A 23,975-nucleotide genomic window follows, 5' to 3' on the forward strand; every position below is an offset into this window, starting at 1 on the left:
TGTCCCCATTTCACAGTCGATCAGTTGCCAAATGTCTGAGCAGCTAGAAAAAGAACACACTACCAAATAACATCCAGCTTCATGTTTCCTGTGGGGTATAAAATAGGGAAAACCATTTTTTATGTATGGGGAGACAGTAGTATCATGGTAATGTAATGAGACAGGAAATCCAAATGCCTGGCCAAATCTGTGGGGAATGGGCTCAAATCCCACACACCTGCTGATGGAATTTCAATTCAACTCATGAAATCTGAAACTGAAGATTAGTCTCAGTGATGGTGAGTATGAAACTGTCATTGTTGTACAATCCCATTTAGTTCATAAACATTACTTATGGAAGATTCATCCTTATCTGATCTGGCCTGCATGTGACCCCAGATCCATAGCAATATGGTTGAATCTTACCTGCCCTCTGAAATGACCTTAGGAGGACATTCAGTTCAAGGGAGATTAAGGATTGTCAACAAATGCTGCCCTTGCTGCTAATGTCCACATCCCACAAAAGAACAAATAAAAATTATTTCATTTAAGGTGACACATTATCAGACATTATAGGCCAGAGGCTGGAGTCCAAAACAGCCAGACCACACTATCACTGAACCCTGGATACATGACCAACACAACAGTAGAAAATCCTAAGAGATGTGGGCCAAAGAGGCACTCAAACCAGGCCGTGCCTCAGGGACATGTCGAGCTGGGGAGATTTGAAGGTCAATTTTATCCATTGTATTGTTGCTTCCATCACTTTAAGAAAATCCAGGCATACTCTGAGTATGAACCCTTATACATAAATACTGTCCAAGGGCACATCTTCCACACCAGTTGTCTCTGTTCCAGGTTCCAGCAGCAGCAGACGTACCCCATGTGCCGCATGCACGTGCTGTGAGTCACACTCTCCACATAGACACCCCCGCCTCAGGTGCTACTGACCTTCCCCAGTTCCACAGCAACCCAATCGTGAGTCGCAACCTCGCCATTGCTTTTCTGTCTGCGACTTATAAGCTTTGTTGCGCTGCACCTCAGGGCATACTGACCTTCGAGCATGGCTTTGCCAGAATAAACTGGCACTGAAAGTATTACATTATTTGCTGCAAAAACAGAGTGCTGGAACAATGGGCCGAATGGCCGACATCTGCACTGTAGCAATTCTGAATTCTGTGATAATTTGAGCATGTTTCCCCTGGGAATAGGAGAATGTGAGATATTAAGGATGATTGAAGAGTTTACAGGGAAGCTATTGCCTCTGGTCGTTGGAGTCCAAAGAGATATCCCAGAGCAAAGGGGGGCAATAATTTTTTAAAGTCAGAAGCAAACCTTTCAGGGGAGAAACTGTTGAGGTCAAGTGGTGAGTCATTGAAAGTGTCCAACTGGAGATTGATCATTTTACTCCCTCCTTTTTAAAGTAAGGGTCTTTAACTGAATGGCATTAAATGAACCAGGGCCCGGAGAATTGATTTTATTGAGTGCATTGTGGTCATGTTGCCTTGTTAGGAGCAGATTCAAAAGAGGAAATAGATAAATACTTAAAGGAAAAATCTGCAGGACTGTGGTGAAGGTTGGGAATGGGGTGGCTGTGGAGCAGTGAAATGTTCTTAATTGCTACTAATTTCTCTTTATCATTTCTTGGATGTGCTCACCACTGGCCAGGCCACCATTTGTTGCCCATCCCAATATGACTTTAAGTTGTGGCTTGCTCAGCCATTTCAGAGGGCAGTGAAGAGCCAACCACACTGCTGTGGATCTAGAGTCACACATAGGCCAGACTGCGGATGGGCAGCAGATTTCCTTCCCTAAAGGACTTTTGTAAACCCCAGATGGATTTTTAGAAAAATTGGCAATGGCTATGTGATTGCCATTAGGCTAGCTTTCTATTTCCAGATTTCCAGTTAATTTAAATTACACCATCTGCCATATGGAAGATTTCAAATCTATGTCCCCTACACCAAGCAGTTAATCACTTTCATTTAGATTCTGGATGACAATCACATGTGGCTGTGTACATGTTCTATTATATGGCAGAACTTGACTGTCCAAAGTAGCTTCAATGCAGTAACCATTGAGACATCTCAGGGAAAGCAGGATGTGTCAGGGTAATTGGGGAAGGTCTTGAAGGATATCCTGGAAGGAATCAGGACAGTAAAAGGAAGGGCTGAGATGTTCGAAATTGGAAGGGCTGGTGACTTTCATTGCCATCATCATTAGCTCAGAGTCTGAAACATGCAGCAGAGGTTGCACTGTATAGCAGTGGTCCACAATAGCTTGTGTTTATATTGCATCTTTCACAACCACAGTCCACCACAAAGTGCCATACATGAATGAAATGTCTCAGTAAGTCTGGTCGCTTGTAGGAAAGACAGCAAACTCCCCATAGTCAGCAGTGAGATAAGTGACCTAATGACATCCACATTGTCAGTGCCAGCTTACTCAAAAAATAAGAAGGACAGCAGCATCAGTTGACCAGGACAGTGGCGATAATCCCCTCAAAAGTACAAACCTTTTACACCCACCTGTACAATATTTAAAAGACATTTGGACAGGTACATGAATAGGAAATGTTGAGAGGGATTTGCAGGCAAATGTGACTGCATTCAATTATGGTCTCCCTGCTTTAGAAAGATGTTGTTAAACTTGAAAGGGTGCAGCAAAAGGTTTACAAGGGTGTTGCCAGGGTTGGAGGGTTTGAGTAATAGGGAGAGACTGAATAGGCTGGAGCTATTTTCTCTGGAGCATTAGGGGTGACCTTATGGAGGTTTATACAATCATGAGGGGCATACATAGGGTGAATAGCCAAGGTCTTTTTCCTAGGGTATGGTCCAAAATTAGAGATTTAACGTGAGAGGAGTAAGATATAAAAGAGGCCAAAGGGGCAAGATTGTCACGAAGAGGGTAATGCATGTGTGGAACGATCTGCCACAGGAAGTGGTGAAGTCTGTTACAATTTCAACATTTAAAAGGTATCTTGATGGGTACATGAATAGGAAGGGTTTAGAGGGATATGTGCCAAATACTGGCAAATGGGACTGGATTAATTTAGAATATCTGGCCGGCATTGACGAGTTGGACTGAATGCTCTGTTTCCATGCTGTATGATACTATGACTGTGCGGCTCATTGGTTGATACTTGACCTGCAATGCTGAGACCTTTCTGATTCCAAAGAAAAATATGCAAATGTAATTTGAAGTGCCATTCCCATTCCATTTGGAATAAGCCATGGGAACTCTGCACTCTGAGTGCATTTGCGGTATATTGATGCATATTATATTGAACTTTCACTATAATTTTCCACATTGGTGCAGTGATTAAACATTTTTCCAATTCCAGGCATTGTTGATGAAGTCTGTTCCTTGGTCAGATACCTCTTCCTAAGATGATTTGGTTAGTTTTTTTTTACATTTTGATTTGCATTGCTCGTCATTACACTGTTCTGATAGCTGCAGTCCTTTGAGTAACTTGGTAAGGAGTTAGGAATGTGCATCATCTGTGCTCATTTCAGCCATTCTGTTACCAGTGATCAATATCTCAGTAAGGTCAGGAATGTGTGTTGGCAGAATTCTGGTTCAACAGAATAATAAATCTAAAGGACATACATTGATATACCTTGAATCTCAAACTCTGCAAACTGAAAGCGCAACCATTTCTGAACAAAGCAAAGCCTGATTATACAACTTTGGTCGAAGACTTTTGTACTGCTGAGGACATTGGAATGTCTCGGAAATAGATGAAGGGCCCTGACCCGAAACGTTGACTTCCCTGCTCCTCTGATGCTGCCTGACTTGCTGTGTTCCTCCGGCTCCACACTGTTTCGACGTTGGAATGGCTGTTGTCTACATACAAGCCCTTCGTGTAGGACAAGTGACATTGACCCGGACATCCAAGCTTGGGACCTGCTCCAGACTTTGAGTCAAAATTCCAGCAGGATGAGCCTTTATAGCCATTTTACAAACAGGTCTGATTGGGATAGTGTTGAAGAAATTTACTTTTATGATTGTGTTGACTGTAGCACTAGAGGTTTTCCAATAATGTTTTTCTCAACCCTTCCCCTATGAAGATTTGATTTTGTACATGCTTCCACAACACCTGGTAGCTTCAGTTTTAACAAAATCTACACTTTGTAAAATTGGGCAACTTTAGGACATATTTTAATTTTGTTTCAATATCACAAAAATTTGCTTTTTTAATATAATTGTCAGTTTTTTTTTGTATTTTTGTATTTTTTTTCCTGTGTGCATTACAGCATGTGTGTATCATATAATCAGTCTGTCAGGTAGCTATTTAAAAACTTTGTGGAAAAGCTGTACAAAAAAAAATGCCATCCCAAAGCTATTCTGAACAGTGATTAGTGGATAGTCTCAGTCCAAGCCTACATCTATCCAAAAAGTGTTTGATCACTGTAAAAGACTGAAGAGATGTACAGGGATACAGTTTTCATTATATGCCCTGTTCAGGTTGAAATCTAATTGAATGGGTTCAAAATGGCTGTATTTGTATCAGACCTTGCTGGTTCTGCTTTATTATGATGATTTTACTGGATTCTAGCTGATATTCCAAATGCTATTGGGTTGCCTATCTTGGGAACAAAAGGGTCAGGGAAGGGGAGCGGTTGTTAACATTCACTATAATATGACAAGTGTGCCCGCCAGTAGAGAACAGGTATTTTTCTGTATCTGCTACCCTCATAGTAGAAACAATCACTCTGTGATCAATCACACAGGGTGACAGCCTGTAAAATTTGATTAACGTCCCCTCCCAGTGCCTGAGCAATGCTGGATGTCAAGAATGCTACTTTCATCCTGCTTATATATGATATATTTTTCATAGCATTTTTTTCTTTCTTTGAAAATTGCTGATGGCATGTGTTTTAAGTTTCAAACAAGGTTAAGATTCTTGTGTAGTTGGGAACTTTGAATCAATAGTAACTTTTTAGGATGACTGTGGAAATATACATTGAATGAGAGGGAAATATGCTGGACAACGTGTTTCTGACATTAGGGCATGATTTGAATATTTCTGCTCATATTTGCAATTCAGAGAAGGGACAGAATAACACATTCCTGACCTCAGTACATTATTGATAGAGAAGAGGTGCAGGAAAATCCACCCAACAAGCCTTTCATACTCAAAAAACATTTGAAATCAGAGCATGAATTATTCCCTTGGCTGTCTGGAATGTCTGAAAGCATGCAGTACGCAGTGAGGTATTTTGAAATGTAGCCACTGCTATAGTGTAGGGAAGCATCTAATTTTCATATATTTAGTTCAGAGGGTTTCAGAGCCAAAATTAGCAGTGGCAAAAGCCCTGCACTTTGTATGTGGAACAATGTGTTATTCAGAAATAGGAAGGTGTCTTTAGAAGCTTTCAATAATGTCTATGTAGTGATTGTAACGAGGGCAGCCAGGTGGACCTAACAGAATATGAGTTCCCTGACTGGGGCTGTTAACTGGGTCCAATCCGGGAGGCCTGGCTGACAGATGTAAGCAGGGATGTCAGAGGTTCTGTTCACACTGAGAATGGGCTCTGAGGAGGCTGGACCAGCATCAAATACTATGCATATGTAAATAAAGAGTGATTTGTTGATGGAATACCAGTCTCTGTGGAGTTACTTCAGAGAGGGCAAGAGAAAAAAAATGCACTCCTGAAGAAACTCACTCACAATAGCTGTCTTTGAGTTGGGGTGAGCATTTCTGGCATCATGTCACAATTTTATTTGATCCTGCCATCAAAGACTGGGCCCAGTATGTGGAAGGAATGTGTTACTTTTCTCAGACAAATGACATTGGGGCAGATGAAAAGCAATCAGTAATACTCCTGACAGCTTATGGACCCGCAGCTTTTTCAGTTATTAGGAGCCTAATGTTTCCTGAGGCACCAGGTACTAAAACCTTTCAAGAGTTGATGGATTTATTTAACAAGTATTATGACCCCGAGCCTCCTCCAATTCTGAGACGCTATCAGTTTCACTCAGCAATTTGAGAACCAGGGGAATCATTGTCAGTATTTTTAACAAGGTTAAGATGACTGACAAAGACGTATGACTTTGGTTTACCCCTTAATGAGATGCTGAGAGACAGTTTAGTATGTGGAATTAATGAATGCTACCATGCAAAAGTCCCGACTAGCTGAAGCCCAACTGGACTTCAAACTGGACGTGACAACTTAATTTGCCATTAGAAACTGTGGTAAGTGGTGCATATGTGTTACAGGGTATGCCAATGGAAGTGGACATTGTTAGTCAGGGGCTGCAGAGAGAGACAGAGAGAGAGAGAGAGTGGGGGCAGGCAGGCATCCAAGCTGCTGATGTCGCTGCCTGGTAGATGCTGACCAGAGGCTGCAGAGAGAAATGTGGAGACAGGGTGTGCCAGTCGCTGACATCGCTAACAGGAGATACTGGACATAGAAAGAAGGACCTTGTGAACTGAGGATAACCCAGACCTAGGAGCTGGCCTGAGCCAGTCAGAACCACTTGGTGCCAACCAAGTTCTGCAAAAAAGTAAGAAAGATAAGGTAATGCAAAAGCCTTATTTGGATGAGGAGCAATGAAGTATTGCTACCTAGGCCTCTGGTCCAGGGCCAATAAGGTAAAGACATGCGATAATTGAATTAGCCTGATCCAACAGGAAAAAGACAACACGGATTGAGAAAGATAACGATAAAGGATAAAAGAAGACCCTTGGGGCATGCAGCAGCGAAAACTCCGGAGATCAACTTTCACAGAAAGTCACCCCTCATCAGGGACATGATGATGGTATCGAGTGTGAGGTCTGGCCAATGTCAGTCCTCGGCAGCCATAGCAGCTATTCTGCGCTGGGTATTAACTTTTACATTCTGTGATTATTCTGGACATGTTAGTAGCTTTTTGTGGGTGTACAAATCACTTCTAGTTCTTTCGGGAAAACGTGTGAGTTACTTGCGTATTGTCTAATGTATAAGCCATACATATACCTTTTCATAATACGTAAATAAAAGAGATTAGTGAGTCACAGTAAAAGTGACTCTTCTCCTCCCTGTACGAGCCGATAACTGGAGCCAGTATTTGCTGGGCCTCAACTGATTTTCATGCCAAAACCCGGGAGAAGGTAGAGAGGGAAAGACAAGAGCAAGAGAACAAGAAACTTTGTAAGGAGGTAGCCCACCTTAATGAGAGGGTAACTGATCTGCTTGGTACATATGAATCAGTGCCAGATGCAGTGTGAGAAGCTGGTTAGGGATAAGAATAAGCGAGAGGGAGAAGTCCAAACAGTTAAAGCCGAAATGGAAAAATCGAATAAAAAATATAATGATTTAAAAGCTGCAATGAATGTGATCCAGAGTGCAGTTTAGGAAAAGAGGAGTAGTGCTGCAGATCACACAAAATGTCAGAGACAGATAGAGAAGCTACAAGGTCAGCTAGCTGCACACAGAGGCATAATGTGTGCCTTCGCATCTGAAAGAAGTGAGGAAGGTAGTGAAGAGGATGTGAATTGGGATGATTTAGCAGACAAAGCTGCTAGTATGGTCATGTTGACAGGGAGCTTCCACCAGAGGATCTGCCACTAGTTTATGACTCAGAGTCAGAGACCCCATCAGCTTTAGCCTTAATGCCCCCCCGGTCACCACTAGAGGAGGATTAGGGGCAGATGGTCAGATGACAGAAGATGGGAGGGTAGTATATCATATCCCATTGGAGGTACAGCAGTTGAGGGACATTGCAAAAAATATCGGGACATGCGTGCCCAGGAACGATCCTAGGGAACTGTTCTGAACGGTCAGTCACCAGAGGGAATTCATGGTTTAGATGACATTGAGGAAAGAAAATTAATAATAATGTGTCTGCACCCACATATACACTCTATCTTACCAGAAGAGCAGAAAGTTGGTAGAGGCGCAACTCAGGCTTTAAAAGACCAGGTGTTAACTACCATGGGTGCTAACAGAGGGGACCCAGTGAAGGCGTTAATGGGGAGAAGACTCTGCACCACGTTAAATTTGATCTTCCTGGACCTGGTGGGAGAGTGAAATGGCATTAGGAACATCAATGCTGGATACAAGGCTCTGCGAAGCAAGAGAGACATTTACTTCAGGGGATGAAGTCTGATGCGGAACCCAGGGAAATGGTCCTGCATGAGTAAGAGGCATGGCCAAAGCAAAGTCAGGTGCCATAACGTACAAAGTTTGGGTAGGTGAAGCTGTCCTGAACAAACACATGGACTACATGAAAGCTGCAAACTCACAAATGGGGGAGGAGCAAAACATACCCGGCCCCTCAGAACAGCTGGACAGACTGTCAGAAACTGTGGGTTCTCCCCCTCCATCTAACGGCAAAGAAATCTTGGAGTCTGAGAAGGGCACAGTGGATGTCGTAGCTTCGATAGCTTTCCTGCCTGAAAAAGAGAATGAATTTCTTCTCCAGGCACAAGAGGCAGGCTACAGTCTGGGTCACACCGCTGTATCAGAGACTGAGTCAGAGGAATCAGACCCAGTGCAAAAACGCCCCAGGACAGGCTACAAGAAAAAGAACAAGGCTACGTCCCCAGACTCAGAGGGAGAGGGATGCAATGATCGGAACAAGGGCAACCAGGTGGACCTCATAGAATATGAGTTCCCTGACTGGGGCTGTTAACCTGAACCAATCAGGGAGCCCTGGCTGACAGATATAAACAGGAGTATTAGAGCTTCTGTTCACTCTGAGAGCTGGCTCTGGGGAAGCTGGGCGAGTGTCAAGTACTATGCATGTGTAAATAAAGGGTGACTTGGTGATGGAATACTGACTTTTGTGCTGTTATTTCAATGTACTTTTTTGCGAATCCTATCATTTGATAAAAAAGCCCAGGAAGCTGGTCAGTATCCTTGCAAAAAATTAATACACTTGTTAACTTGTGGTAAGTAATACTGTCATTGGCTTTATGCAGGTCTGCAGTCTTAGGTTAGTGCTATTAGATTTGTTCCCTAGAAAGAGCCTAAAGCAAAAATACAGGTACTGTCACCTCCGCTGGCTTCATTTATTGATAGAGATTCTTTCCGCATTCTTCAGTCTCACCATTGTCATCTTCATTAACTTCTTCATTTTTACTTAGGGTCTGTCCTTGTGTAAACCTGGTGAACACAGGTTTACCTTCCCTATTACAGCAGCCTCTGGACTGGTCTTTTGCTAGACCAGAGAATTTATCACAGCATAGCAGGCCACCTGGCAAAGTTAAGAGTTTTTAAATTAAGTTTTTCTCTACTCCCATCCCTCTTCTATTCTGAAACTGCCTATTGTACGAAATCATTTCCCTTGTGTGAAATTCTGACAACTACCTCCAATGGGCTACTCAACTGTGCAGTTATCGCACTTGTAAGTGTATTTATAAAGAGCTGGCAACAATTCTCCTTGTCTATCTTCTTAAACCAATCTTATAGCTTGGTTTGTCAAGGTATTCTAGTCTTTCTTTGAATTTCTCTCGCCATGTACTTGATCTGAAATGAAACTTCTTTTCACCAATTAAGCTATCAAATCTGTGAGCAATTGAATGCATTTTTTGACAGAAATTCTTTCTGCATCTTCATTCTCACCACTGTCATGTCACTGGCTTCTTCATTTTTAGTCATTCCTGGCAGTACCATTTTAACAATTTCTTCATCAGTCAGTTCCTTCGCAACTGGTAAATATTTGTTAACATCTAACCAGTCATGTAAATCTTCCTTTCTCAAATTTTTACTCATCTCATGCACTGCAGGTAGCAATTTAACATGTCCCATACACCCCATACTCTAGCAACTGAAGAATAATTTGTAAGTCTTGAGACAGTCTGAATTCAGTGAAGGCAGTCCCTAGAGCCACATCACAGCTATTGTCAAACAATAAGGCTGGCCACAGATTGTGCCATCCATACTTCAGAGTAGATATAGAGACTTTTCTGCAATCATCAGTCAAAGTTCAAATCATATCCTTGTGGTTAAATTCATTGTGGTGTGACATCACAAACTACTAGGAGACTCAGTTACAGGGAGAATCAGTTCTAAGCAGTCTGAGACAGTACTCTGCAAAGTCACAAATACTTATTTCTTAAAACACACCTTACAACATGCCCTATCTCAATATAATCTTGTCAATTTAGTCACATATTAAACTTTTAATGTTCCCCTTCCCCCAGCCAATCTCGCTGATTGTGTAGTCTAGGCTTTGTTTCTGTCACAAGCCCACTGCTTGTTCTTTGCCTTCATCTCGTTCCTTATTTTGTCTGGTGTATCTCTGATAAATTTCTATCTTGCTCTTTTCTGCTTACACATTATGTTACTAAAAGAAATTTCAAACTGAAACTGTTTAACCTTTTCAAATTTTTTCAAATATGCATCACAGACTCTCAGCAACTGCCAAAAGTAATCAGGACATATCTTTGGCCCTGTTCTTAGACTTAAGATGTTGTAAGTTACCCCTTGATTGCAAGGCTGAATCAGAGGGGCCATTCAAGGGCAAATACACTCCCAACATTATCTTTGACAAGCTGTTTGGCTTTAGGGTGGGCAGAACAATTGTCAAGAATGAGTACAATTTTGCAATTTGGGTGCAGCCCAACATTTGTGCTATGGGCTCTAGACTCTGTTACAAATTATTCCTCAAAGCATTCAAGGCATAGCCAAGTGGTTATCCAACCTTTCATGGTGCCTGGGTATATAACTGGGAATATTGTTAGCCCTTTGAATGCCCTTGGGTTCACACTTCTGCCAATGATCATGAGCTTGTTCTTGCATGTACTCACTAAATTACAAAATCTGAGAGCAGTGACCCTGTCCTTTGGTTCTTTCAAATCTTTCAAATTGTGTTATATGTAAGTGTTTTGGTTTATTCTATTTATTTTCATTTCTTTTGTGCAATATACTTCTGTTTTATTGGTAAAACCAAATCTGCCACATTATACTTGTGTTTTTGTGAAAGATCAACTTGTTAAAGAAAAACAGAATAACATATGATTTATCAAGCCAGATATCAGTCTATGATCTGATTTGTCCATTAATAACATCACCTGGGATCATAACATGTACCATGGGGTCTGGTGCTGGGACCTCAACTGCCTATAATTTATGTAAATAACGTATACAAAGGGTTGCAAGATATGATTGCCAAATTTATTGATGACATAGAGATAGATCAGAAAGTAAGCTGTGAAAAGTACACACAGAGGTTAAAATATATATTGATAGGTTAAGTGAGTGGGCAAAGATCTGGCAATGGAATGTAACATAAGAAAATGTGAAATTGTCCATTTTGGAATTAAGTATAAAGAAGAAGCATATTAGCTACAGGGCACTGGGAAATGACATTCAGAGTACAGTGCACAGTATCGGTCATCTTATTTAAGGAAGGATTAACTTTCTGAGACAACAACGAAAACAAAGTTGCTGGAAAATCTCAGCAGGTCTGGCAGCATTTGTGAAGGAGAAAACAGAGTTAAAGTTTCGGGTCCGGTGACACTTCCTCAGAACTGATGGCGGCTGGGAAAACATCAGTTTATATGCAGAAAATAGGGAGGTGGGTGGGGTAGGGAGTAAACAATAGGATAGAGCCCAAAGAAGAGAAAGACAGTTGGACAGACAAAGGAGTTGCTAACGATCAGGCTGGGAGAGTGAATAGTTGTTAATGGGGACTGTTAGTGACTAACAACAGGGGGTGTGTAATGGCAGGCTATGTGGTAACAAGGCCTGGTGTGTTGGGTGGGGGGCTGGGACATGGGAGAGTTTAGGCCCTAAAAGTATTGAACTCAATATTGAGTCCGGAGGGCTGTAGGGTCCCCAAGCAGAAAATGAGGTGTTGTCCCTCCAGCTTGTGTTGGGCTTCACTGGAACACTGTAGCAAGCCGGAGACAGAGATGTTGGCCAGGGAGCCAAGTGGTGCATTGAAGTGGCAGGCAACGGGTAGTTCCGGGTCTTTTTTGCAAGCAGAACGTAGATGTTCTGTGAAGCGGTCGCCAAGTCTATGCTTCATTTTCCCAATGTAGAGGAGACCACATTGTGAGCAGCAAATGCAGTAGACTAGATTCTGGGAAGTACAGGTGAAGTGTTGCTTCACCTGGAAGGTATGTTTGGGCCCTTGGACACTGGGGAAGGAGGAGGTAAATGGGCAGGTGTTGCACCTTCGCTGGTTACAGGGGAAGGTGCCGTAGGGCTGTGGGGAGGTGTTGGGGGTGGAGGAAGTGTGGACCAGGGTGTCCCGGAGGGAATGGTCCCTGCGGAAGGCGGACAAGGGAGGGAAGGAGAGTATGTGTCTGGTGGTGGCATCTTGCTGGAGGTGGCGGAAATGGCGTCTGAGTGATCGTTAGCAACTCCTTTGTCTATCCAACTGTCTTTCTCTCTCTTTGGGCTCTATCCTATCGTTTACTCCCTACCCCACCCACCTCCCTATTTTCTGCAAATAAACTGACATTTTCCCAGCCACCATCATTTCTGAGGAAGGGTCACCGGACCCAAAATGTTAACTCTGTTTTCTCCTTCACAGATGCTGCCAGACCTGCTGAGCTTTTCCGGCAACTTTGTCTTTGTTCCTGATTTACAGCATCCGCAGTTCTTTTGGCTTTTATTAACTTTCTGAGAGGCAGTTTGTAGTGATTGTAATGTGGTCAGCCAGGTGGACCTCTTAGAATGTGATATCCCTGTTTGGGGCTGTTAATCTGGTCCAGTCAGGGAACCTTGGCTGACAGATAAGAACAGGAGTGTCAGACATCCTGCTCAATCTGAGAGCTGGCTGTGAGGGAGCTGGATCAGTGTCAAGGACTCTCCACATGCAAATAAAGGGTGACATGGTGACTGGGGATACCGGCGTTTGTTGAGTTATTTCACAAGTCAGAGAAGGTTTTTGGAACTAACATCTAGAAGCGGTGTGCAGTCTTTTGAGGAGGTTGGGCCTGTCTGTCCTGGAGTTTAGCTGCATAAGAAGTGATTAGATTGAAACATAAAATCCTGAAGGGCCTTGACAGGGTAGATGTGGAAAGGAGATTTCCATTTATGAGAGAATCTAGAATAAATGTTCACTTTTAAAAAGAAGGAGTTAACCCTTTTTAATAGAGGTGAGGTGAAATTTCTTCTCTAGAATTACAATCAGGTTACAATCCAATCAGCCATGATCTAATTGAATGGTGAAGCAGGCTTGATGGGATAAATTCCCTACTCCTGCTCCTGATTCACATATTTGTACGTTCTTAACATTTTGTTCAAATTTACAAGTACTTTATAAATATAATGCCAGTGACTTGGCTAGGACTTCTGATATTTTTGAAGTTTTACATTCTCTCAATCTTCCACTGATCATCGGTATTGGATTATATATAATGTGAATGAAAACTCTTCTCTTCTTCATTGATCTAGCTCATCGGGTATTTTAGAGATGTTGATGCTAAACTGAGTTTAGGGTGTGGCCCTGTGACAAATGCTGCAAACATTAAATCCACTGTGAGATCTCCTGCTTTGTATTGGTTAATCCATGCTCTGATCCCTGTTTCTATTTAAGATTTCTCACCTTTACCATCTGAATCCAAGCCAGACTCCATGAGGATAACAAGAACATCTCGGCTAGGACTGCACCAAGTTCTGGAGCACAGATCCTCAGTACTATTGTCAGAGTGTTGTCAGAGCCCATAGCCTTTGCATTGTCCAGTGCATTGAGTCCTTTCTTGATATCAGGTGGAGTGAATCGAATTGGCTGAGGACTGACACCCTGCCAATAGAGACTAACATGGATCAACAACTTGGCACAGATGGCCGAAGATTGTTTTCAATTCTTCAGACTTATCCTTTGCACCGGTCTGTTGGTCTCCTCTATGTTTGAGGAAATATTTGTGGAAACTCCTCCTCCAGTGAGTTGTTTAATTGTCCACCACCACTCACAACTGGATGGGGCTGGGCTGAAGAGTGCAGTCTCCTGCTGAGCCCTTGGCTGATGACATGATTCCAGAGTTATCCATGAGGTAGCGGATGATGGAGGTTCAGCATGAACTCTGTGAAGATCTGCTGCAAATTCTAGACAATGACTGACCTGCCTCAAAGGCCATGGGAACTGCAAACACAGCTTTGTCTGCAAGCGGGGCCTCCTGAATTGAGAACGTGACCAATCCTGAATGTTTCGTCCAAAAGTATGCCTTATTTGATAGAAACAGCTGTTACTGAATTCCTGCAATCTTAGCTCTTAGCAGACCTGAACGACTCTGTGTAATTCCCCTCATATAACAGCCCATTTTAGACCCTCTTATAATTCCTATTTTCTTCAGTCCTTTCTAACAGTGAGCTAGCAGAAGTTTAAAGATTATTCACATCTGGCAGTTACAGATTCCATTGGGAAGCAAGAATCTGCTGGTACATTTTTGATTAGGGATTTGGCTAAGAAGAAAATGTATCAGAGCTCTGTGAGTTAAGTTAAAAATCCTTGCTTGACAAAAGGAACACCTTTTTAGTAGTGGTGCAAAAATGGACTGAGAAGGGTAGAGGTAAAAGAACGGGCAATTTACAACTCACAATTGACATTGCTGCCATGTTGGAAACACACCACAAGCCACAACTTACCCCAGAGAAATCAAAGGCTATAGAGGCACTTTATACCAAGATTGTAGCACTGGGAATGTCAGAAAGCAGAAATAAGACAAATAAAAGATAAATTAAAATCTAAAGCAAAAAGTCCAACAGAAGAGCATAGTTATAAGATTCACAATTTAAACTGCGATTCTGGTAGGAATAATTTATTTAAGTTGCAGGCGTGAGCTTTTATTTGAAGAAGTTGTGGGAGAGGATGGCATTATTTATTAGGCCATGAAAATTGGAAAATCATCCATTTTGCCTGTGTAAAAGTAGGAAACCTCCATTTCACTTGCAGAAGATAGGAAACCTCTATTTTGTCCACAACACTCCCCACTGAGCATGAGAGTTAAACAGCATCACAATTTAACAGAATTAAAAGCTTTAAATAAAGGAAACAATAGGGTATGGCAAGATTAGAAGATTAACAGATTTAAGACAACAAAAATAGAACAGCATTACTTTTTACAGAAATAAAAGTTTTCCATGAAAAAATCACTACAACATCATTGAGGTACTGCAGAATTTAAAAACTTTCAAGTTAGAATAAGTCATCATATTAAGAAGACATAGCAGGAGAAATAACCTGCAGGAGTTATATTAGAGAAGAGCCAAATAGAACACACTATTGGACATCTTGGAGACATCTGAATAACAAATATTTAAAACTGCTTCAAATGCAAATACTACATGACAAGCAGAAAAGGTAAATATACCAATGCATTCAACAGGACTTCATTATAAATCACCAAAATATAAAGAATTCAGAAATACCTTTTAAAGAGATTCTATAAGGTTATGACAATTACTTTAATTCTTTTCCCCTATTCATTTTTGTGGGATGTGGGTGTCGCTAGCTGGCCAGTATTTCTTGCCTGTCCCTAGTTGCCCTTGAAAAGGTGGTGGTGAGCTGCCTTCTTGAACTGCTTGAACTCCTCCAGCTGTAGGTTGACCCACAATGCTATTAGGGAGTGAATTCCAGGATTTTGACCCAGCGACAGTGAAGGAGCAGCGATATATTTCCAAGTCGGGATGGTGAGTGACTTGGAGGGGAACTTGGAGGTGGTGGTGTTCCCATATGTCTGACGCCCTTGTCCTTCTAAATGGAAGTGGTCGTGGGTTTGGAAGGTGCTGTCCGAGGACCTTTGGTGAATTTCTGCAGTGCATCTTGTAGATAGTACATACTGCTACTGAGCGTCGGTGGTGGAGTGAGTGAATGCTTGTGAATGTAGTGCCAGTCAGGTGGGCTGCTTTGTCCTAGATGGTGTCAAGCTTCTTGAGTGATGCTGGGGCTGCACTCATCCAGGCAAGTGGGGAGTATTCCATCACACTCCTTACTTGTGCCTTGTAGATGGTGGGCAGGCTTTGAGGAGTCAGGAGGTGAGTTACTTGCCACAGTATTCCTAGCTTCTGGCCTGCTCTTGTAGCCATTGTGTTAATGTGGCGAGTCCAGTTAAGTTTCTGGTCAATGGTAATCCCCAGGATGTTGATAGTGGGAGATTCAGTGATGGTAACACCAGTGAATGTCAAGGGATGGTGGTTAAATTGTCTCTTATTCATGATGGTGATAACCTGGCATTTGTGTGGCGCAAATGTCACTTGCCACTTGTCAGCCCAAGCCTTGATATTGTCCAGATCTTGTTGAATGTGAACATGGACTGCTTCAGTATCTGAGGAGTCACGAATGGTGCTGAACATTGTGCAATGATCGGTGAACATCCCCACTTCTGACCTTATGATAGATGGAAGGTCATTGATGAAGCAGATGAAGATGGTTGTGCCTAGGACACCACCCTGAGGAACTCCTGCAGAGATGTCCTGGAGCTGAGATGATTGACATCCAACAACCGCAACCATCTTCCTACTTGTCAAGTATGACTCCAACCACCGGAGAGTTTGCCCCCTGATTCCAGTTTTGCTAGGGGTCCTTGATGCCACACTCAGTCAAATGCAGCCTTGAAAGCAAGGGCATTCACTCTCACCTCACCTCTGGAATTCAGCACTTTTGTCCATTTGGAACCAAGGCTGTAATGAGATCAGGAGCTGAGTGGCCCTGGCGGAACCCAAACAGGGAATCACTGAGCAGGTTATTGCTGAGCAGCAAGCTCTGGAGCACAAGTCTTCAGTACTATTGCCGGAAAGTTGTCAGGGCCCGTAGCCTTTGCAGTATCCAGTGTCTCCAACCATTTCTTGATATCACGTGGAGTGAATCGAATTGGCTGAAGACTGGTATCTGTAATGCTGGGGACCACTGGAGGAGGCTAAGATGGATCGTCCACTGATTGCTGCGAATGCTTCAGCCTTATCTTTTGAACTGATGTGCTGGGCTCTTCCATCATTGAGGATGGGGATATTTGTGGAGCCTCCTCCAGTGAGTTGTTTAATTGTTCACCACTATTCATGACTGGATGTGGCAGGACTGCAGAGCTTAGATCTGATCCGTTGGTTGTGGGATCGCTTAGCTCTGTCTATCGCTTGCTGCTTTCGCTGTTTGGTATGCAAGTAGTCCTGTTTAGTGGCTTCCCCAGGTTGATACCTCATCTTCAGATATGCCTGGTGCTGCTCCTGGCATGTCCTCCTGCACTCTCCATTGAACCAGGTTGATCCCCTGGCTTGATGGTGATGGTTGAGTGGGGGATATGACAGGCCATGAGGTTACAGATTGTGCTGGAGTACAATTCTGCTGCTGTTGATGGCCCACAGCACCTCATGGATGTCCAGTCTTGAGTTGCTAGATCTGTGTGAAGTCTATCCCATTTAGCACGGTGACAGTGCCACACAACATGATGGAAGTTGTTCTCAATGTGAAGGCGGGACTTCGTCTCCACAAGGACTGTGCAATGGTCACTCTTACCAATACTGTCGTGGATAGATGGAACTGCAGCTGGCAGATTGGTAAGGATGAGGTCAGGTATGTTTTTCCCTCTTGTTGGTTCGCACACCACCTGCGACAGACCCAGTCTAGCAGCTATGTCTTTTAGGACCCGAACAGATCGATCAGTAGTACCGCTGCTGAGTCACTCTTGGTGGTGGACATTGAAATCCCCCACCGAGGGTACATTTTGCGCCCTTGCCACCTTCAGCACTTCCTCTAAGTGTTGTTCAACATTGAGAAGTGCGGATTCATCAGCTGAGGGAGGACAGTATGTGATAATCAGCAGGAGGTTTCCTTACCCATGTTTAACCTGAAGCCATGAGACTTCATGGGTTCCGGAGTCAATGTTGAGGACTCCTGACTATATGCCACTGTGCGGCCACCTCTGTTGGGTCTGTCCTGCTGGTCGGACAGGACATATCCAAGGATGGTTATGGTGGTCTCTGGGACATTGTTTGTAGGGTATGATTCCATGAGTATGACTATGTCAGGCTGTTGCTTGACTAGTCTGTGACACAGCTCTCCCAATTTTGGCACTAGCCCCCAGATGTTAGTAAGGAGGACTTTGCATGGTCGACAGGGCTGTTTCTGCTGTTGTCTTTTCCGGTGCCTAGGTCAATGCCAGCTGATCCATCCAGTTTCATTTCTTTGTGACTTTGTAGCGATTGATACAACTGAATGGCTTGCTAGGGTATTTCAGAGGGCAGTTGAGAGTCAACCACATTGCTGTGGGTCTGGAGTCACATGCAGGCCAGACCAGGTGAGGGTGGCAGGTTTCCTCCCCTGAAGGACATTAGTGAACGAGATGGGTTTTTCTGACAATCGGCAATGATTTCATGGTGATCAGTAGATTCTTAATTCCAGATATTTTTTATTGAAATCAAATTCCACCATCTGCCGTGGTGGGATTTGAACCTGGGTCTCCAGAACATCAGCTGGATTTCTGGATTAATAATCCAGCGATAATACCACTAGTCCATTGCCTACCCCTAATCTGAAAATAAATTAAAGTCTTGAAAGAAAAGCAAGATGTACCAGAAGAGGTCAGCATCGTGGGGAATCATACAGAATTTGTTTAATGATTCGTGGAAAATTATGACTATGGAGGTTTGAAATCAGAATTCATAAGGGATAGAATTAATGTTGAACTTATCAATGAGTTTTTGTCGGAATTATTACAGTCCAAAGAAGAGTTCACTCTGGAGAAGAGATAGTATAATCGGGAATAGCGGATACAGTATACTACATTAGCAGATGTGCAGGTGAACATCTGTTTGATGTGGAAGGTCTTCTTGGGGCCTGGGATGGAGGTGAGGTGGGAGGTGTAGGGGCAGGTGTAGCAGGAGGTGCTACACCTCCCCCCTCACCCCCATCCCAGGCCCCAAGAAGACCTTCCACATCAAACTGATATTCACCTGCATGTCTGCTAATGTGGTATACTGTATCCGTTGTTCCCGATGTGGCCTCCTCTACATCAGGGAAACCAAGCGGAGGCTAGGGGACCGCTTGTGGAACACCTACGCTCGGTTCGCAACAAATGACTGCACCTCCCAGTCGCGAACGATTTCAACTCCCCCTCCCATTCCTTGGACGACATGTCCATCCTGGGCCTCCTGCAGTGCCACAACGATGCCACCCGAAGGTTGCAGGAACAGCATCTCATATTTCGCTTGGGAATCCTGCAGCCCAATGGTATCAATGCGGTCTTCGCAAGCTTCAAAATCTCCCCTCCCCGACCGCATCCCAAAACCAACCCAGCTCGTCCCCGCCTCCCTAACCTGTCCGTCCTTTCTCCCACCTATCCAGTCCTCCTACCTCAAGCCCCACCCCCACCTCCTACCTACCAGCCTCATCCCGCCTCCTTGACCTGTCCATCCTTCCTGGACTGACCTATCCCTACCCTAACTCCCCACCTACACTCACCTTTACTGGCTCCATCCCCGCTTCTTTGACCTGTCTGTCTCCTCTCCACCTATCTTCTCCTTTATCCACCTTCCATCCTCCTCCCCCCTTTCTCCCTATTTATTTCAGAATCTACTTCCCCATTTCTGAAGAAGGATCCAAACCCGAAACGTCAGCTTTCCTGCTCCTCTGATGTTGCTTGGTCTGCTGTGTTCATCCAGCTCTACACCTTGTTATCTCTCTTCACTCTAGAGAAAACTATTTAGTTTGTGCTGGTAACTGAAACCAGGAAAATTACAAACAACTGTTGAAAAGATGACAGCCTTATCAGAGGACAGCATGAGAACCTGTTCACTGTATAACATTTAAATACTTTAAGAAGACATGTGACAAGACAACACAACACAAAGAGTAGACCTTACAACATAAACTAAATGTCAGTGTCAGTGCTATGCAACAGCAAAAACCTCACAAGCACAAGCAGTGTCCAGTATGACTACAGAATGCTAAGCTTGTAAAGCTATAGGACTTTCAGAGGATGTTTAGCGGTATCACAGAGATACAGAGCAGCAAATTGTCAAATGCTGGCTCATGCAAATCCGTTAATGTGGCAGAACCACAAACATTAGAAAATACACCCGATGCATTTTTAGGCAAATTTGTGTTCCAGAAGATTTGAGTTCAACAGAACGTTTTTGTCAATAACGTTTCATTCACTTTAAACTTGATATGAGGATGTTTGTCTCTATTTTATAAGATCAAATACATTTTGGAAGAAATAGAAGTTATAGTCTACAGATATGAACTCTCAAGTATGGTACAGGTCTCTCTGCCACACACAGTGTAAGAGAGTTAACAATATATATAAAATTTACAAACAATACTTCCACTTTTGAACCAACATAGATGTTTTGACCTCTATGTCCTTGAGACAGCAGAAAGTTTGAAGAGACAGAGACCAGGTTAACAGAAACCAAAATTATGGCAAGTCTATAGAAAGGGAAGCCAGTCAGGAACCAACTCATCATCTAAGAGATCAAGGAGCAACTCATGGAAGATTTCATTGGGCCTCATAGACTCATGCAAAATGAAGATGAAATCTAGTGACATTACCCATGTTGGCATGAGAGAATTGTTTCAAAGTACTAACAGGAAGGAGAGCTGTGACTGTATATGATTGGTGCAAATGTTTTTCATTCCTATCATCACTGATGAACCTTCAGATGATGGAGGAGTTTGCGAGCAGAAGCAAATACTGACAATAAACATGTCACCGACATCCATTAAGTTCATTGAGGGATCAGGAACAGGAATTGCCCTGATAACAAAACTGCTTGCAGAACAAATTGTTCTTGCAAATTTGAATTTGATGTCAAATAATGAGATGACAAAAAGTTCAAGGGGAGCATTTCAATTTCTCATATTTCCCAAAGTAGAGTTATCAATACCAGTGACAGAGGTCATGCTATAAAAGGCAGCAATCCTCAGTGTCATGACTGAGAATATGAAAATGATGGTACATCGGTACAACAACCACAGAAGGGGAATGAAGAAGTCCAACCTCAGCAACAAGTTGAAGTAAGGAGATTATCTACATAACACAGATCTAGCAGCAGGTTGAGAATAAAATTTGCTAACAAAAACTGAAGTTTAGCTGTCTATAAATCCAGCAAAGCATGACCAATATTCCCAGATTCCTGGGATAAGGTCAAAAAGAAGAAAACACCTGGTTATGAAAGCCAGGATAATGCAAGGAAGAAAGTATTTGTTTCCACTGTGCAGCCATCTTTCATGTTGGAAATTCATGAGGTTAAAGTTCAGCAGGGAAAGACATTCAACAGATGAAGGGTCCTCCAGATAAGATAGTGAAAAATCTCCCTCGGTTAACAGGAATAATGTTTTCCGTGAAGGACATCCAAAAGATAGAATTTTCACCAGAAGAGAGACATTTTAGAGAACACGAAAGGTCAAAATCAGAAGCATTGTCAAGGTCAGAATCAGGATCAACAGCCCTCAAGCCAAAGACTGCCCAAAATTCCATGTTGAAAAAGAAAGTGTTCTGGAAGAATTGTGAAATCTCCAGACCACCTGAATTTGCAAAATGGAGACCCTGGGGGAATTGGGGTAGTGATACATGTAATTAGATACATAAATGTACAAATGTTAAATATGGGGAAAAATTGCTGTGGAGATGGGACAAAGTTGTAAAAGGTAATGATTCTGAAAGTGATAATATTGGAGACTGTGTGGTACTTAACCCAGTCGCCTGGCATCATACATTTTTGAGTGGGAAAATTGGGAGAAGAGTTTTAGGTCTTGAAGGGGCCAAAAGTGTAAGTAACAAAGTTCATCTAGCTAATTTGATTTGTACCTAATCGCTATCATGCAATAAACTTCATCTTGATCAGTCAAAAGCCTCTACTTGTTAAATCTTCACTCTTCCTTGTTCCCCCGTGACCATATAGGCCCTTATGCCCAGTCAAGGAAAGAATAATGGTGGCAGCATCCTTTTACACACAATACCACACAAATGTACCTTGCAAGTGTGATCATAGCCAGAGTTGTGGCGGAAACGATTGTGAGCTTTTGTCAGTATAGATAATTAACAAACATTTTGCTGAATCCTTGAACGCTAAACATAACAAAAGCACATGATCGATGTGAAGAAGACTTTGTCTGTGCAAGACAAAGACTAAGTGAGTATATTTCGGAGCTGAGTTCAAAGTGGAAATTTAGTCCATAGAGTAGAGAAGCTCTTTAAGTAATGTTTAGATCAAGCGGGTGAAGGACAGGGAAGTGTTTTTTTCTTCGCTTTTTCAGTCTGCAGCATTTGATTTCCAATTTTGTGCATTTAATGGAGCAGGTAAATCAGTAATTATTATTATTAGAATATGTATGCTTTATCAGGATTAGAACAATACAATAATTACATCAGTGTTGTAATGTTCAGTGGCAGTGCTAAAGCTTATTCAGAAGTGTAAGCAGTACTAGTTATAAACTAATCAATTCCATTAGAAATGGAAGGGCAGATGAAATGCTGCAATTGCACGACTGGAAGTGTGTGCAACTTCCTTTTGTAAGCAGGGAGGTAGGACATGCTTAATCACACTACCAGATCATTTGGGTAGGGGGTTGGTCAGGAAGTGAGTAACCCTGGCACTACCTCATAGGGGCAATGTCCAGGCGACATATTTAAAGAAGGCATCAGCATCAGCTAAAGGGTTAGGAAACAAGGACAGGGGCAGTGGCTTTCAGCAGAGCTCCACATTCTCAATGCCAAGCCCCCAGTCAGACACAGACCACCTATGAGCGAGGCGCTATGCCCATCGCCCCCTGTGCCAGCCCCCACCTCCCATTAAGATGCTATAGGCTTTGCTGCATGGCCTCCTGGATGTCGAGACCCTCACCAGTCACTGGTTGCATATCAGTTACGATGAGACACTGAAGTGACTACTCAGGAGCTTCAACTTGGCTCTGGGCAGGAAGACTGTTACTACCGTTCTTACCTGGAATTTGGTGGGTGTGAGGGTTTGGAAAGTCAGCAGTCGCTACCCCAGACCTTTCGGACCAGCCAAATAGTTATTGTAGAAAGACTAGATGTAGAAATTAAGTGTCAAATAAATGTCACAAAACTGAGGACACGGAAAAAAGGGTTAGGAGAACTGGAGTGTATATGTTCCAATTGATTCATTTAACATTACAATAACTACAGTAAACAGAATAAGAAGGAAGGTAATCATCCTACACTACAGAAATAGGCATCATCATAACATTAAAAACAATAACCTGTGAATGCTGGAAATCTGCAAACCGGAAGTGCTGGAGAAATACAGGAGGCCTATTTCTCAGTCTGCAGAAGCTACCAGAGTTGAGGTTTTGAGTCCAAAAGTGGCATCATGATTGAAATATTGTGCCTGAAAATGCTAGGTACCCATTGAAATCTCATGAAGGGCTACAGGGAAAGATAAGTCACGGAGAAACACATCTGCAACAAAACGGAAGAGGGATCCCAATGATTTTAGGGAAAGAAAGGATATTTTTTAACCTGGGAATGCAGGTGATTGTCACAGCTTACTGTCATCAGTCATGGAATCAACAGTTATGGGAAAAATCTAGAAAGTGGAGTAGAGGATTATCAGGTCAGCCACAAGCTTGAATGGTGGAACAGAATGGATGGGCTGAATTCTCTACTTCTGCTTCTATGTCTTATTGTCTTTAGTATGAGTAGGTTGGGGTGCTGTCTAAAACATTCAGGATGCCAACCATTGTGAAATGCACACCCTCAGGGACGCCATTAACAGTCAGAGAGAGACGGTGGGCTGAGGAAAGTGCATCAGGATAGGAGCTTACACTGCATTATGCAGAGACGTGTCTGGAAGTTTTCAAACTCTGTACTTGATGAATATTATCCCGCCACATTACGATGCTCGAAAAACCCATGTAACCAATGAGACCGTAAGGTGTGGCGATATGTGACGCAACTGAAGCGCAGGAGGCAGTCTGTTGGACTGTTGACCCCAGAGTGTAACTGGGGAATAAACTTGTTAACCTGTTTGTTCCAGCAAACTGCCTTCGACTGCAATATCACGTTAGAATCCATCGGCTGTCTGAGTCAGCAGGATAAGGCGACAGGAGCTGGCACTTTGAAGTGAGTACACACACAAAGCAAGTGAGTACCTTCA

This window comes from Rhincodon typus, chromosome 2 (genome assembly GCF_021869965.1).
Source record: "Rhincodon typus isolate 14 chromosome 2, sRhiTyp1.1, whole genome shotgun sequence".
Taxonomy (NCBI): Eukaryota; Metazoa; Chordata; class Chondrichthyes; order Orectolobiformes; family Rhincodontidae; genus Rhincodon; species Rhincodon typus.